Consider the following 15,642-nt stretch of genomic DNA (forward strand, 5'->3'; position numbering starts at 1 on the left):
ACACTGCATACACACTTTCAATCTTTCACAGCATTTAACAAAGTTACTAGGAAAAATGGACTACCACAACCATGCATTACAAAGTGCACACAATTCTGGCAGGGAAAGCCAAAGTCAGGGAGTGGTTTTCTTTAAGGAACAATTCCACTAAAAAACAACATTGAATAGAAGTCATTAAAAATGTCGAGAGGCTGGCCCAGTGGGGTAGTGGTTAAGTTCTCATACTCCACTTTGGTGGCCCACAGTCTGCGGGTTTGGATCCTGGGCACGGACCTAGCACTGCTTGGCAAGCCACACTGTAGCAGTGTCCCACAAAAAAAATAGACGAAGATTGGCACAGATGTTAGCTCAGGGACAATCTTCCTCACACACACACAAAAGTGTCAAAGAAATATTACATGCATGACTGTGACTCCACATTGCCATTTCATATGCTTTGGATTATAGGATATAAAAACTGCCTTGCCCCAATCTATGGAATGTTATGTTTACACCAAGATAGTCAAAGCCTCCTATAATTCAATATCCCACCATTTTCTGTTTGTGCCAAAAACAAAGAAAAAAAAAAACCAGCGAGCAAACGATTTCACCTCTTAAATAAAAGCACTTACACTTAACAAATGAGATGAAGTGGCATTCCCTTCTTAAAAATGTTTCTAGAGCTACTAAAAAGCTTGCATTTACAAAATAATTGATAAAGATATTCGTATAATTGTACAGAGATACAGGGGCCACTGAGACAAAGTATACATATTAATCAGACAGCTTCTTTCACTCCTGCTTCATTAGAGGCTGGATTCTGCTCATTTTCAGTTCTCTGTTTTCTGCATGCCAATCTTTAGTTTCTTAGTTAACCATTTCTGCCTGTTTGCCCCTTCTTCTCCTTTTCCCTTTTGTTCGCACTTTTTGATCTGAGAGTTTATCCTTTCTTGCTGCCTTTTTGGGCATTGTTTCCACCTTTGCAGGAGTAGATTTAGCTGACAACCTCACAAGTCTCTTGGGCTCTCCCTTCACCACCCCTTCGACTGAATTGACCTTCGTCTGGGGCATCTCGGCAGCGAGGAGGGCACAATCCAGTGCTTGCAGGCCACTTAATGCTGAGGGCCTTCTCGAAACTGGGCTGCCAGGCTACTGCCCCTCTTCCTGCCCTCTAATAACTTTCAAACACAGTATTTCAACAAGATGACCTCAGGCTAAAGACAAAAAAATTCTAAAAAAATATTTGACTCTAGTTTGTAGGCTTCTTTTTCTCAGAGGCATGGGTTAGCCATACTGAATTACTTTGTGTATTCTAAGATTCACCAGATGCATAGATATAATGTGGATAAAGCCAGCCAGCTTTCTCACAATCAGAGAAGGAAATTACAAATATGGAAAATGGGAAAAATAGAATGAACGCTGTAGTGTTAGATTGCATTTGGAGGTATCAGCATGACCTAATAGATTTTAATATGGGTATAGATAGATATGTAAATAGATATCAATGTATATGGGTGAATATGTGTCTATTTTCTAGCTTTGTTAGCAGAGGGACGCTAGACGCAATGACACCCAAGAAGCAATGAGCACGCCTAGTGTCCTGATCTTTGTTTCTAAACACTCACAGGAATCCAACCTCCTTGAAGAAATGGCTAATTTCAAGTCTGGGGAAGGAAAAGAACACAGTGAGTCTGTAATATCTTGGTGTGCCAGAAAGCAAGAAACTGTTCAAAGCATGAGGGGACTATATCAAAAGGAAACAGAAGCCATTTGTAACGGGCTTCCACTGACCAAATGGAGGATAATTTGAGCATCTTGATAAATGACAGTAAAAAGTCTTATCCCATTAAGTAAAATAAGAGTCCATGAGTCCATATTGATATAATAAATAAATAAATAAATAAGAAATAAACAGAAGGAAAAGGTCCCTCTTAGAGTAGAAAGCCAACTAATAAATGTAGAAGCAATGATGGGGTTAGAAAATTATCATTTGACAACTATAGTAGTAATAATATTTTCAAGCAATAATCAACTAAATCTAGTGTGTAAAATTTTGAGGATATTTATGTAGTTTCAAAGTATCTCCCCATTCGAAGCTTATTAATTACAAAGGGGAAAATAGTTAGGTTACAGTGAGAAAACTCTAGCTGATACAACTTTAACCAATGATCAAAGTTAACATCACCAGTAATGGACTGATCGACATCGTGTGTCTCCTGATATGGTGACCAGAGAAGAACCCAACATCACTTTAGGGTTATTCCTGCCCAAAATGCATAACCTGAATATAATCAGGAGTAAACATCAGACAAACCCAAACTGAGGGATATTCTATCTAGTCAGTACCATTAAAAATGTCAATGTCTTGGGGCCAGCCCCGAGGTGTAGTGGTTAAGCTCTAGTGCTCTGCTTTGGTGACCAGGGATTCGTGAGTTCGGTTACCGGGTGTGGACTTACACATTGCTCATCAAGCCATGCTGTGGCGGTATCCCACATACAAAATAGAGGAAGATTGGCACAGATGTTAGCTCAGGGCCAATCTTCCTCAACAACAACGACAAAAAAGTCAATGTCTTGAAACATGAAGAAAGATTGTGTTTCAGGTTAAAGGAGACTAAATAGACGTAAAAACTGAATGCACCATGTGTTTCTGTATTTTGTTTGCATAAAGGACATCATTGGGACAATTGGCAATTTCTGAATATCGGTCTGTAGATGGATAAATAATATCGTGTCAATGTTAATTTACTGATTGTGATCATAGTACTGTTTTATGTCAGAGAATGTCTCTGCTTTTAGGAAATACGCACTGAAGTATTTAGGGATAAAGGGCCATCATGTCTACAACTTACTCTCAAATGGTTCCAAAAAATAGACGTAATAATATGTATATGAAAATAGTATGTATATGCCTATATGTATATAAGATACATATGTAGGAAAATCCCTACCTTGCAGAGATCTTTTAAGGGTTAAAGAGAAAATCGTGTAAAGGGATTAGTACTCTGCTTGGTACATAATGGATGCTGGATACATGTTAGCGAACCCTAATGTTCTCTGAAAAAGTAAAGTCATTATTAAAATTATTTTTAAATTTTATGAATACTTCCGTAGTGCTTGTTGTATACCATTATTGATTCACTTGATCTTCATAGCAACCCTATTGAGGTCGATGGTATTATCACCTCCACTTTATAGGTGAGGAAACTGAAGCACAGAGAGGGTAAGTAACTTGCCCAAGGTCATATAGCTAGTACGTTGTAGATCCAGACTTTGAGACCACACAGTCTCACTCCAGAGTTTGTATTCTTAACCACTATGCTATATTGATTGCCATTTCTTTAGCTACTTTATTTTATTTTAAGATTTTATTTTTTTCCTTTTTCTCCCCAAAGCCCCCCAGTACATAGTTGTATATTCTTTGTTGTGGGTCCTTCTAGTTGTGGCATGTGGGACGCTGCCTCAGCGTGGTTTGATGAGCAGTGCCGTGTCCGCGCCTAGGATTCGAACCAACAAAACACTGGGCCGCCTGCAGCGGAGCGCGCGAACTTAACCACTCGGCCACGGGGCCAGCCCCTAGCTACTTTATTTTAATTTCATGTATCCTAACACCTTCTCCAGTTTTTAAGAAGAGGCATTAGACTGCTAATATTCCAGGATTTGGTGACAACCCCATGGTGGCCCTCTCTATACTACTTAACGCAGTGATGTTTTTGGTTTTGTATAATTTTTTACACTCTCTTTTTCTTTTCGTTATGAAAGTGCCTTTTCTCTTTTGTATATTATTCTACTACTCTTCCTTACCTGAAGCTATGAGGAAACTTTCTCATTTCACTTGCTTTTTTTCCTTTGGAATCATCCCCAGACCTGCACATATAGTGGTCCACATTTGAAAAAATAATGATTTTATACAAGAAATGGAGCATAATGTTTTCCATTTTGTTTTCAGTCCCATTTCTGAAAAAGACCAGCCTTTGGTCAGTAATTTGAGAGCCTGAGCTATCAGGCAGCCTTCCTTGAACAAAACTGGTACTCTCAATCCTCTCTCTGGGCAAACTATTAAAATAGGACTCTGAAAGGGATTTGGGGGGAAGTTTAGAAATAATTTGCTTCTCTTATGCTTTACTTTTTGCTTTCTTCGGTTACAGTTAGATTATTATTCTAATTGTTTTCTCAGTTTTATATGTTTAAACATGATAAATAATTTCTGGAAAGGCAACAATAGATATATAATAGCTATTGGAGTTTTTAAGAGATACTGTAACAGTTATATTTCTGACTTAACTAAAATTCTAAAATATTCTAAAAATTTTGGCAAATTTACTCCCAAATGCTACCCTTAGAAATCTACAACTTAGCTCTACTCACAAGGGATTTCTCCTTCAGTTCATGAATTGGCAAATATAAGAGGCAATCATGGCTACAAGTAACAAACAGATCCACTCTTGTTCTTTTAAGCCTGTCATGAAGCTGTTGTCTTTTAACTGTTTCTCTTTTAGGAAATTAGGAAGCATGATCATTTGTATGTTTTCATCTCAATCTTAAAGAAATAACCAGCATAAAATGAAAGCAGTAGAGGAACGATTACAAACAACAACAGTAGTCCGGTGTACCATATGATGCTCCACACTTCTCTGAAGATCTGTTAGATTTTCTTCATTTTTAGTTTTTCTCTGTTCTTCAGATTGCATAGTGTGGTCTGGATGTTTGTGCACTCCCAAAATTCACATGTTGAAATCCTCATCTCCAATGTGATGGTATTAGGAAGCAGGGCCTTCAGGAGGTGATTAGGTCATGAGGGTGGAACCCTCATGAATGAGATTAGTGCCCTTATAACAGAGACCCCAGAGAGATCCCTTACTCCTTCCACCATGAGAGGACACAATGAAAAGATGGCAGTCTGTGAACTAGGAAGTGGGCCCTCTGCAGACACCAAATCTACTGGCACCTGGATCTTGAACTTCCAAGCCTCCGAAACTGTGAGAAATAAACTGCTGTTGTTTATAAGCCACCCAATCATGATATTTTGTTCGAGTAGTCATAACAGACTACAACATTGCATAATCTCTATTGATCTATCTTCAAGATCACTGATTCTTTTTTTCTGGTACCTCAAACCTACAGTTGTGTCCTTCTAGTGAATTTTTCATTTCAATTATTATGTTTTTTAACTCCAGAATTTCCATTTGCTTCCTTTAAATAATTTCTACCTTTTAATTTATATTCTCTATTTTATGAGTCATTGTCATCACACCTTCCTTTAATTCTTTAAGCATAGTTTCCTTTCTTTGAATATATTTATAATAGTTGCTTTGATGTGTCTTTCTGCTAAGGCCAACATCTCGGCCCCTTTGAAGGAAATTTGTATTGCCTACTTTTCTCCTGTTTATAGGTTGCAATATTTTTTCCTTGCATGTCTTTAATTTCTTTTTTTTTTGATAACTGGACATTTAGGATAATATATTGTAGTAACTCTGGATACTGATTCTCCCCCAGGGAGAATTGTTGTTGTTATTGTTTGGTCAATTGTTTGTTTGTTTAGTGACTTGGCTGAACTAAATCTAAGTCTATTTCCCCTACAATATGCAGCCTCAATGTCCCTGTTCATGTTTTTTCCCTTTGTTTTTTTCTTTTAGCCTGGTTACCTAGTACTCACCCCTGAGAGAGCATAAGTCACTTTTAGGTCAAAGGTTGTACTTAAGCATACTTAGCCAGTTATGTCTTTTTCCTTTACCATTGGATGTCTGTGTGTGGCTTGGATGCTACCATCACAGTTCAGAAAGTTTACATTTTTTAGCCCCATGTTCTGCCAGGGACTAGGAGCTTGGAGGTTCCCTCTTACATAGCTCCTGGGAGAGCACAGTTCTGAGTATGCATACAGTCTTACAGACTGCTGGGGATGACTGTGATATTATTTTTAGGCCTGGTTTCCTAGGAGTCATCCTTGGGTCAGAGGAGTTTATTGTTGAGTGTTAGGTCAGAGGTATGTTTAAGGCCCTTGTGCCAGTGAGGCTTCTGCTCTATATTGAGGGGTCTGTGTGTGGCTTTGAGATGCTTTCAAGTCTGCCTAATCTTCCGTTCTGATTGCTCCTGAATGGGTGCAGCATAACAAACACTCATAGCCTTCCCAACCCAACAGATTTGACTATGATGCTAGGAGGGCTTTTCTTAACTGTTTCTCTGATTTTCTCCCTTAAACGTCTGGCTGCTCTGCTATTTTGGTTTATCATGGAGTTACCAGCGTCCTCTTGTTCTCTACCAAGATCTCCACTGTTTTCAAGAACGCCCTTAGGCATGGGTTCAATTGTCATTTTACTGAAGAGAGAGTTTGCTGAGCTCCTTGTTCATCATTCCATAAGTTCTGCTCCCCCTCCTCCCTTGTTTCAACAGGATAAAACTGAAACCTAGAGAAATTGTGAATTGCCTATGAAGTAATGAGGCTGGGACTGAAATCCAAGTCCAGTGTTTTTTCCACTATTCCAGGTGCTTCAAGTAAAATAGCCAGCAGTTTCACATTTCTGCTTGTATCATAGTTGAATAGATGTGATCCAGGTAAAGTGTGAAAATCAGAGATAAAGCCAATAATCCAAGTTCAAAGTTGGTTTACTAAAGTAATACATTGTCAAGTGACCTTACTGTTCTCTTGATGCTTTTTATTTTGGTTCTTTTGTGCTTCACTGATCTTCCCTCTCCCCATTTTTATCTCCCACCCTACCCCTTGCAAATACTATAGGGTATCCTTGGGCAGTAGTGAAATTTCCAGGACTATTATTCTACTGAGAAGGCACACATAGATCTGAGTCCTTCTGGTGAGTGTTAGCTTATCAAACATAAATCTTGAACTGGTGGGCTGGTGTAGGAAGTAGAATCCAGGCTTTGACCTCAAACTCAGTTTCAGACCACAGCTTGGCCACTTCCTGGTTGGGTGTTCTCAGGTATGTTGGGCAATCTTTCTCAATCTCAGTTTCTGCCTCTGAAAAATGGGAATAATACCCTACAGAATGTTGTGAAGAATCAATATAGTCAGGTGTGTATAGAGCCTGGCATGGAACAGGGACTCAGTGTGCAGCAGCTCCATTCCAGCCTCAGTGTCATTGTTGTTAAAGAGAAGTTAGTTATCAGGGTTTCACTCACTGCTCCTTTTCTGTAGATTGTTGCTTAGTTTCTCGTTCCTGATGGTATCTCTTTTGGAGATTATGTTGTTCAATTGATGCATGTCATTAGTACTTTTTACATGATATTGTGCTTTACTTAATATTAAATTTGGTACTTTACCTATTATTAAAAGGGAAGAACTTCCTTGGAGATAGATAGAGTCTGGATTTTTGATCATTTTGCCCTAGTTTGTGAAATTGTGGTTCCTCCTTCCATCCAGATTCTTGCCTCTCTGCATGGCTGTCCCATTAACCTCAGTTATCAGAACATCCAGAAATAGTGAAGTAATTCACTAAATTAGTGGTCTGGAGTTCAAAGGACAATTGTTTTATGTAAGTGTTTTAAAAGATTCATGTCCTCCCAAAAGTAAGCAATTCGGTAAATCTGTCCGGTCTAAGTGTGTTATGATTGGGCTGGATTAACCTCCTTCCATTAAAAGAGAAATGCAGAACTCTGTGCTACAGCCAAGGGGAACTGGTTAATGTCCATCACTGATCGACAATGTAATTGTTTGGTTCTAGGCTGACATTTTGTTTCCCAATCTCGGAGTTTGTTCATGAAATTAGTATGAGCCTCAGAGTTGGCTGAGAGTGGATAAAGGATGTGTGTGTGTTGGGGGGGGATTGCTCTGGGTGGAGGGGTCTGAATGTGGCCTGGGATGCTCATAGATAAGTCATAACAAGTTACGAAGTATCATAATAATAATTAAGAATTACATTGTGTTTATAATGTCGAGACCCTATTCTATGTGCTTCGTAAGTATTAATTCGTTTAATGTTCATAACAATCCTGTAAGGTAGTTATGATTATTATTCCCATTTTATAGATCAGGATACTGAGGTACAGAAAAGTGACTTGCCCATCGTCAGAGTTGTCATAGAAGCTCCGATAGCCCCTTTCAAAATTGATGCTGTCAGTTACTATGCCACCTCTTGCATAATGATGGCTGAGAAGTATTCAAATGGCTTTTCATTATCCCTAAAGCTGTGTTCTTGTATTATTTTGTCGAATTTTTTTATTAAGGTAAAATATATATACTACAGAATTTACCATTTTAACATTTTAAAATGTACAGTTCAGTGGTATAAAGTACTGCTTTTCTTTTTAAATTTACTTTTTCTTTTTTTCTTAGCTTAATTGAGGTATAATTGACAAATAAAAGTTGTATATATTTATAGCATACATTCTTTACCCAAGTAACCTAGGCAAAGCCTCCCCAGTGAGCAAAGAGCAAAGTGTATTCCTCCTGAGCCTTGCCATTGACAGTGGCAGCCTAGCTCAACTGGGATGTCTCTGAGTCAATCCTGGGAGGGCTCTGCTCTCATTCCAAGCAGGAGAACTCATGTGTCTGATGTGTTTCGTCCAGGGTCTCACACAGTCAGCCCCAGAGATCAGAGTAGAGGCCTCTGTGAGGAAGGCTGGTGGAGCAGGTGCAGCAGACATAGGTTGACTCGTGAGAGTTTTCTGGGGAGCTTCTGCGTGAATTTTTCAGGGCAAGGAGCAGAGTGCAGGCTTAGTTTAGAAGCTTCCCAGAGCAACTCTGGAGTGACATACATGGGGAGGAGGGCAGGGATCAGAGGGTACTCACCAGGGCTCAACTCCCAACACTGCTCTGAGGCCAGGTCAGTGCAAGAGCAGTTTTCTCTCTTACTAGAATCTGAGAAGATGTTACAGTGAAAGCAGACATTCTGAGGGCAGCAGACTGACAAGGAGCTCAGCTGGGAAGCAGGGCCAGTGCTTCTGGGCACCCAGGATGCTGGAACCACACTTCCACCTGAACTGGACCTTAGGCATGACCCACATGCCAAGAGCTGTCCAAACGCTGGGCCTCCAATTGAGCAGGCTCACGTGACCTCAAACACACAAGACAGGACTTCTGACATCATTAGGTGATTTTTTGCCTATTTAAATGGTGTTTGTAGGCATAAGATGCATTCTATTTGTGTCGAATCTTTTATTCCTGAGGCTAATTGCTTGTTTGTTACTTTAAAAAGTATTTCTTTGATATGATGTAGGCCCCCTAAGGAAATAGTTAAAGAAACCCTTGACTACAGAACTCAGAGTCATTTACTGAACATCAATGAAAGATCTTTGTCTGCCATTTGCCCTATTAGAGAAGCGCTGGAGAGGAAAAAAAACTCTGAAAATCCATCTTAAATTTAACAGTCAGTAATTTTACCAAAACAAATGCAAGGAGGAGTATTGTCTACCCTTATCTTTAGCTTCACGAGAGACCTTTGCTCCCTTATCTCCCCACTATGGAGTGTCTTTCATGAGAGATTACTGTATCCTATGCCTTTAAGAGGAAAGGAGAAAAAAATGTGTAATAAGCTTGAGTCACACACATCTAGGATGTCATTCTCAATTGTTAATTCAAGCAGGGGGCTTATCTAGCTTTTTGTCTAATCGAATAAAGGCATTTGATAACTTGTCTGTATTCAAATTGATTTCCCCCTACAAAACAAGAAGTGTAAATGACTTCTCAACATGAATTGATTGATACCGTACCCTAGAGGCCACTGACTCTGAAGATCCCAACTATAGAGAATCTCAAAAAGGATTTTGGCCCATTGGCCCACAGTGGAATCCCAGTAGAGAGACAAAGGAGCAAAGGAGCTGCTCAACTTCCACCCTACAGAAGGAAGAGATAGACCCCATTTGTGCTTTGATATATGTTGCTAGGACCCGCACTGACCCTGTGTTGGTAGGGCTTTCTGCACTCTGGCTTCCATTGCCTACATCCTCTCCTCTTATGCTCCTCCACCTCCTTCTCTTCTCTCTCCTTTTTTCATCCTGCCTCCACTGTCTCCTTTTCTCCACTCAATTTCTTCTTTTCCTTTGCCTTTTCATTTTGTTTTCCTTTATTGTCATGACAGAGTTTAATTTGCATTTTTCCTAATGGATAACAATGTTGAACATATTTTCATGGCTTATTTGCCATCCTTATATCTCCTTTGACCATTTTTTATTTCGGTCGTTTGGTTTTTTTTGGTGGACTTTGAGAATCTTCTCTCTCCATAGATAGATGTGGAAAGATAGATAATAGAAGATAGATAGATGATTAGATAGATAGATAGATGATAGAGATACATGATAGATATAGATACAGAGATAGAGATATACTAGATATAACTCCCTTGGAAAACATTTTATTTACAATTATTTTCTCCTATTCTATGGTTTATATTTTCATTTTCTTAACATTTGCTTTTGAAGAACAGAACTTTTAAATTTTGATGAAGTCAGATTTATCTATTTGTTTTTTTATGGCTTGTGCTTTTTGGAGTCATATCTGAAACTCTTTGCCTAACTAAGATCCCAATGATTTTCTCCTATATTTCCTGATAGAGGTTTTAGGTTTCACATTCATGTCAATAATTTATTTTGAGTTAATTTTTGTGTATGGTGCAAGGGATAGATAAAAGTTGATATTTTTTGCTTATGGATATCCAATTTTTCCAGCACCATTTGTTTTCTCTGTTAAAAATCAGTCCAGCATATATGTGTAGGTCTATTTCTGGGTTCTCTATTCTGTTTTATTGGTCTATTTGTCTATCATTGTGCCAATAACACACTGTTTTGCTCACTGTAGCTTTAGATTAAGACTTTAAAACTGGTAGTGTTAGCCCTCCAACTTTGTTCTTTTCTCCAAAGTTATTTTGGCTATTCTAGGTCACGTGCATTGTCATGTGAATTGTAAAGCAGCTTGTCGAACTCTATGAAAAGCCTGCTGTAAGTTTGAGTGGGATCATATTAAATCCATAGATCAATTTTGAAAAATTTGACATCTTAATAAAATTGAATCTTCTAACTCATGAACATGGCGTATCTCCCCATGTATGTAGGTCTTCTTTAATTTCTCTCAGCAATATTTTGTAGTTTCAGTCTCAGATTTATTCCTAAGTATTTTGTATTTTCAATGTTGTTGTAAATGACATTTTAAAATTTTGATTTCATATTATCTGTTGCTAATCTATAGGGAGACAATTATTTCATATATTGAGATTATACTTTGCAATCTTACTAACCTCACTTATCAGTTCCAGTAGCTTTTGTAAATTCTATCATGTTTTCTATATAAATGATTAGGCTATCTGCAAATAGATAGTTTTGCTTTCTCCTTTCTAATATGTGTGCATTTTAAGTCTTTTTCTTGCTTGTTGCATTGACTAGAACTTCTAGTAAAATGTTGAATACAAATGACGAGAGTATCCATCTGGCCTTTTAGTGGTCTTAGGAGGAAAGCATTCAGTCTCTTACTGTCAATTATAACATTAACTGTAGGTTTTTGGTATATGCCATTTGTCAAGTTGAGGACGTTCACTACTATTCCTAATTTGCTCAATGTTTCTATCAAGAGTGGTTGTTGGGTTTTGGCAAATGCTTTTACTGCATATATTGAAATGATCATGTGGTACTCATTTCTTGTTTAATGCAGTGAATTACATTGATTACTTTTCAAATATAAAATCAAGCTTGCATTTCTGAGATAAATCCAACTTGGTCATGATATATTATCCTTTTTACATATCATTGGATTCAATTTGCTAAAGTTTGGGAAATAATGTTTGCATTTATGCTCATGAGAGATATTAGTCTGTACTTTCCTTCTCTTATAATGCTTTGCCTGGTTTAAAGGTCAGGGTAATGCTGATCTTGTAGAATTACTTGAGAAGCATTTCCTCTTTTCCATTTTCTGGAGGAGTTTATGTATAATTAATATTACTTCCTCCTTAAATGTTTGGTAAAATTGACCAGCGAAGGTGGGTCTGGAGTTTTCTTTGTGGGAAGGTTTTTAACTACAAGTTTAATTTCTTTTTGTAGATATAGGGCTATAAGGTTATGTATTTATCCTCAAATGAGTTTTGGTAGTTTGTGTCTTTCAAGGGATTTGTTTATTTCATCTTATCTGCCAAATTTATTGATATGTTTCTTCATGATATTTCCTTATTATCCTTTTAATATCTGTAGTATCTGTAGTGATGTCATCGCTCTCATTCTTGATATTAATAATTTGCGTGTTCGCATTTTTCCTGATCAATCTTGATTAGATATTTATCAATTTTATTTCTCTTCTCAAAGAATCAGCTTTTGGTTGCATTCCTCATTTTATCTGTTGTTTTTATTTCACTGGCTGATACTCTGATCTTTATTACTTCATTTATGCTGTTAACTTTGTTTTAATTCACTCTTTTTTTCCACTTTCTTATGGTAGAAGCTGGGGTCATTGACTTGAAATCTTTCTTCTTTTCTAATGTAGGCATTTAGTGCAATAAATATCCCCCTAAATACTTCTTTAATGGCATTCCACAAATTTTCTTGTGTAGTGTTTTCATTTTCTTCAGTTAGATTTAATCTGTAGATTGGTTTTGGTAGTATGGACATCTTAATATGAAGTCTTCCATTCATGAACATGAGATGTCTTTTCATTTATTGATTTACATTTTCAAAGAGATTAAACATTTTCAAAGAGTATTTTATGTAGGAAAATGCTTTAAAATTTTAATTTTTTGTATACAATGCATTGTATAAATATACAAAAATGTAGATAGGTGGATGCAAAAATAAAATTTCCCATGGTACCACAGCTCATAGAAAACTACTGTTAACCTATGGGATATGCATGTATCCAAAATAGTTTCTATGCATTCACACCACTAGACATAAGTTCCATTTTAAGAACTGGAGTCACTTATAAATGCTATTATTATAACATGACATTACTTAACAAAGATCATGAATGTATATGTGTATTAGAAAATACACATTTACAACATCATTGTCAGTATATTCCATGTCATTGTCCCACTAAACTTCTTTTAATCATCCTTTATTTTGGGTGTTTAAGATTATTCAAATTGTTTATTTTCAAACAAAACTGTGATGAAAACACTTTGAAAAATAGATTTAACTCTATCTACTAATAGTAGAGAACAGTACCTCAACTGCATTTGCTTCTGGGAACCATAATTAGACACACATATACATAGAACACACCACATAACCATGTACCTCTTTTCTGGCATTTGGCTCTACTGTCCACAGGTTCAGAGAATCTTCCCAATTAGTATGATCTGAGCACAGCACCAGTTTTATGAAAAAAATAGATTCCAATGCCCTTCACCACAGTGAAAATTAAGTAAATACAAAGCATAAATAATCCTATTATCATTCATGTAATCCTAATACACTTAGTAGAGAGTAGTAATGTATAAGAATAAAACATAAGTGGCTTTCACTATTTTATTTTTTTAAAACCCTGTTTTAGTTCTTCCTTAGGCTTGATTCTATTTCAGTCTATGTTCCATTCTTAAAATTTTGTGTCACCCCATGTTCATATTACATTTTTCAAAAAGAAAATTTTCAATGAGGTTAATTTCATGGCCTTAATGTGTTTCCAAAGCATAGAAAATATAGAAACTTACACACCCAGGAATGCAAGCTTAGTTTACCATTCAGAAACCAATCAATATAATTTAACCTCTTAATAGAGTCAAAGAAACATTTATATGAACTTAATAGATACAGAAAAATTACTTAAAATTCAATACTCATTCTTGAGTTAAAAAAAAATGAAACTGAACAAACTAAGAATTGAAGGGAACTTCTGGAATTTGATGAAGGACATTTATGCAAAACCTCTGCTAACATCATACTCAGTGGTGAAATATTGAATGCTTCTTCATAAGATCAGGAACAAAGTAAGGGTGTCCACTCTCAACACTTCTGTTCAGCACTGTACTTGAAAGTTCTAGCAAGTATAATAAAGAAAGAAAGAAATTAAAAAGCATCCAGACCAGAAAGGAAAAAATTAAACCATCTTTATTCATATAGAATATGATCTTTTGCACCAGAAGAATTTGGAGAAAAAAATTACAAAAGGACACTAATAAGTGAGACCCAGACTTATATGATCAATTAATTTTTGACAAGGGTACCAATGTAATTCAATGGGGACAAGATAGTCTTTTGAGCAAATGGAGCTGAAACAATTAGTAATCCAGGTGCAAAACAATGCGCCCTCAGACCTTACTTCATACCATATATAAAAATTAACAGGAAACATATCATGACCTAAATGTAAGAGCTAAAACCACAAAACCCTATAATAAAACATAGAAACATAGGAGAAAACCTTTGTGACTTTGGATTAGGCAAAGAATTCTTAGATAGGACACAAAAGTAAGAACCATAAAGGATATAAACAGATAAATTGGACTTTAACAAAATTAAATACTGCTGCTCCTCAAAAGTCCGTTAAAAAAAGGAAAGGATTAATCACAGACTAGGAGAAATTATTTTCAAGACATATATGACAAAGGACTTGCATGCAGAATACATATAAAACTCTTACAATCAATAGTTGGAAGACAAAAAATCTAATTTAAAAATAGATAAAATATTTGAATAGACACTTAACCAAAAAAAAAGACATTGATGATTGATAAGTACATGAAAGGATGCTCAACTTCATTAGCTATTAGGAAAGTGCAAATCAAAACCACAATGAGATACCACTAGATTCCTACCAGAATGACTAATATCTAAAACAAGACAAAATACTTATAAGTGCTGGTGAGGATGCAGAGCAACTGGAACTCTCATACACTGTTGGTGGGAGTGCAAAATCGTAAGCCATTAGCACACACTTACACGCATATATACATACATATACATCCCATCAATCCAATTCCTAGGTAATTATCAAAGAGAAGTGAAAACATACTTCAAAACAAAGATCTGTATGCACATGTTCACAGCAGATTTATTCATAAAAGCCAAAAATTTGGAACAAATCAAATATTCATCAATTGGGAATGGATAAACAGATTTTGATATAGCCGTACAATGGAATACTACTCAGCAATAGAAAGGAATGAACGACTCATACAACAACATGGGAAAGTGCTTGATAAGTAAAAGAACTCAGATACAAAAAACTACATGTTATGTGATTCCATTCATATGGTACTCAAGAAAAGACAAAGCTACAGGGACAGAAAACAGATCAGTGCTTGCCAAAGGCTTAGGTTGCAGGGAAGAGACTGACATCAAAGAGGCACAAATGAACACTTTGGTGTGATGAAAATGTTTTGTATCTTGATTGTGGTGGTAGTTACATGACTGTGCGTGTTTCTCAAAACTCATTGATCTGTATACTTTAAAAGAGTATATTTTCCTGTGTGTAAATTATTCCTCGAAAAAATCCGTTTTTCAAAAAAATTGGAAAGAACATGAGTTTGGTTTGGGATCCTACTCTCCCTTTGGGGCCACTCCCACCCTGTCTGCCCGTTGTACCTGACTGTCCAGCGCTTATTCTGAGAGACTCCCAGCATTATGTTGCCCAGGCCTGTCTTATGAAGGTTTCTGACTCTCTCTTTACCAATCTCATTATCAAAATTTACCTGCTTTGTGTCTGCTTCTGACAACCCACAGTTCTCAGCTAGCTATCAAGGTGGAAATTTTCAGCCCTATTTATTTTTCAAAAAGGAGTCTCTTGGTTAGCCC

At 36.8% G+C, this 15,642-nt stretch overlaps 1 pseudogene; it reads right to left on the reverse strand.

Annotated features, from left to right (window-relative positions):
* Positions 1 to 757: 757 nt before the first annotated feature.
* Positions 758 to 1,050, reverse strand: LOC100630186 (non-histone chromosomal protein HMG-14 pseudogene; annotated as a pseudogene).
* Between the last annotated feature and the right edge of the window lie 14,592 nt (positions 1,051 to 15,642).

Source organism: Equus caballus, chromosome X, assembly GCF_041296265.1.
Source record: "Equus caballus isolate H_3958 breed thoroughbred chromosome X, TB-T2T, whole genome shotgun sequence".
NCBI classification, from domain to species: domain Eukaryota; kingdom Metazoa; phylum Chordata; class Mammalia; order Perissodactyla; family Equidae; genus Equus; species Equus caballus.